Source organism: Macrobrachium nipponense, chromosome 5, assembly GCF_015104395.2.
Source record: "Macrobrachium nipponense isolate FS-2020 chromosome 5, ASM1510439v2, whole genome shotgun sequence".
Taxonomy (NCBI): Eukaryota; Metazoa; Arthropoda; class Malacostraca; order Decapoda; family Palaemonidae; genus Macrobrachium; species Macrobrachium nipponense.
This window is the reverse complement of record NC_061107.1, coordinates 26,611,208-26,613,927: the sequence shown is the minus strand read 5'-3', so window position 1 is coordinate 26,613,927 and position 2,720 is coordinate 26,611,208.

Sequence of the window (2,720 nt, the reverse complement as noted above, 5' to 3'; positions counted from 1 at the left end):
TGTATTCTTGTCTTCCATTTTAAATAAATCGTGATCTTCTATTTCAGGATAATTTTCTGTCAAGAACGCCCACATCATGGTCTTCCAAGTGTTCGGAAATCGGCTGGGAAATAACACCTTTTCTTCCAAATGCTCATCAACAGTTTTGGAGGGAAGTCAATATTTGTAAGGGTAAGTTTAGAGAGAACCAGTCTCTTACTTTTTATTTCAGTTTGCAATATTGCTATTGTCTGATTAAGGTCGCCAATTTACCATCACGGACTATTTCTCTTTCATTACAAATGGTTCATTTTTTAGATTGTTTCTAGATGAGTATACTTTATTGCTTTGAGAATGGATGGTAGTTTCTTAAGAGCATGAAATAATTCATGTGTACTACAGCATCCCTATAAGCCAGTGGTTCCCAAACTGGGGGCGATGTAGTAGAATGCAAGGGGTCATAATCTGATGATATACATGTTGAAAACCATAGGTCTTATACATACATTGGTTATGCTTGTCAGTGGGCGGTGGACCATGGACAAGTATCCTGTATGAAAAATGATAGCGCCTCAGTGGCGTGGTCGGTTTGGTCTTGGCCTGCCACCTCGGTGGCCGCAAGTTCAGTTCTCGGGAATTCCATTGAGGTGTCAGAGTGCATTTCTGGTGATAGAAGTTCACTCTCGACGTGGTTTGGAAGTTACGTAAAGTCGTTGGTCTCGTTGCTGAATAACGACTGGTTCCATGCAACGTAAAAACACCATACAAACAAACAAAATGTATGAAAAGTGGGTAAGGACCAGAAAAAGTTTTGGGAACCACTGCTACAAGCCCTAGTTACTGAATCATTCATCTGGATATTTATCAATTTCATCATCTTTACATTAAATGCATTAGATAAAACTACTGCATAAAAACCTGCGTATACATGGAAGAAGTTTGTAAGATGTGAATGAGAAAAGGAATTACACTGACTAAGGGAAGGGTTTTTTATGTGCCAGAATCAGCCGCTTCCGGCAATTCCAGTTCCAGGGGATAAAGACACCTTTGCGGATCATTGGTTGAAAAGCATCTGAAATCTTGGTTAACGGCATAGCATGAGATCAAGAAAGATAGTGTATACACATTTTAAGGGAAGAGAAAGACTGTTTTGTCTCTGTCTTTTATTTTTTATCTTATTTATTTTTTATTTAATTATTTATGCCTTGATTTTCATTTCTCTCAAAGACACTGGCGCCTTAGCAGATCAGAAAAATACCAGGATATGAATATGTTTGTAACTCCTGAGAACAATGATGGCTCTGATTGCTTCTACAAGAAAATAAAATACAGATTTAAACAAAAAAAATATCTTGCCTTCACCCTGAAAGTACTATTATTTTAAGGTGACATTCTTATGGTATTAAACTCTCTGACCTTTTGACTAGTCTTACCTGAGGCTGAATGTAAAATGTATGCATTATAATTTGGGCTTATTGTTGCTATAAATTTCTTCAATTAAATTAGGAAAATTAAGAAGGCATTAGAATTAACATTAACAGTTTCACAGTTGAAACAATGCTGATCAAATAAGATTATTTAACTTACGCGTTTTACTCGATTTTATAACAATAAACGTATACTGTACTCCAATTGAGAGCACTATAGACACTGCTTTTCCTTATGAGGTGTTTGCTTAAAACCTCGGCTTCACTTAACATTCTAAGAACGCTTATTTCTAAAATATTTTTTCTTAATGATTTTACTCCTACCCCTTCTTTTATTTTCCATTTTATTGCTAGCTTGAGCACGAGGACTACTCGCTAGTGACTCAAACCCATCGTAACTTCCACTCTCGTAACTTTCCTTAATAGTGCCTCAGGCATCCTGCTGTCACTGAGGAATTTCGTGTATGGGCCTTTTACAGTCCCCTACGGAATATAAACTTGAGCTTGTTTTTTTGGAGACGCCTTATGTTCCTGAGGGCAGGTTTGCCTTGAGTAATGTCCAGTCCTTGACATCATAAAGTTTATGTTTATTAGACAAAAATTATATTTAGGTAAGAAAGATAAACGCGAATAATCATTTTGAGTGGAAGTACAAACTATCATTACATAGGTTTAGATTTTTTGAGGGGGTTTTACGTTCATGAAATACCTCGGATGAAGGAATACTGCATTCCCGAATATTTTACCGCTACGAAAAAAACAGTGAAATCTAATATGAACAACAGATGATTAATATTCATAGTACACATGTTAACAACTTTTTCTTGATGGAAATTAGCTGTCGGTGCCCTTGTAGATACGATAAAAAGTAAAGCTTGCCTTTGTATGCTTTCAAGGATGAGAACTTCTACACAGAAGCACACGTGATCTAAGGATAAAATTTATGGCATAGACGGACTGTGGTAGATGTACATTATTGTGACTATCCAGCCAAACATAAGCAGAAGGTGGTAATGTTGCGCATCTTCAGTCAACCCAAGGCGATAAGAATATTATCACCATTCGTCAGACAGTAACTTTATTGTCAGTGTACCTTTCCATTGTTATCATTATTCTTTATACAAACTGCAAATTCCAATTACATCCTGTATTGCACTGAACGGATTAGATGCAAATGGCCTGGATACTGATATAAATCCCTGTTTATTTGTAAACATGTAAAAACATGTAATGTCGTGAAAATAAAAGAAAATATAATATTGTTTGGTGAAATATTTATGGAAAATATTGAAAAAAAGATAAGCGATACAAACT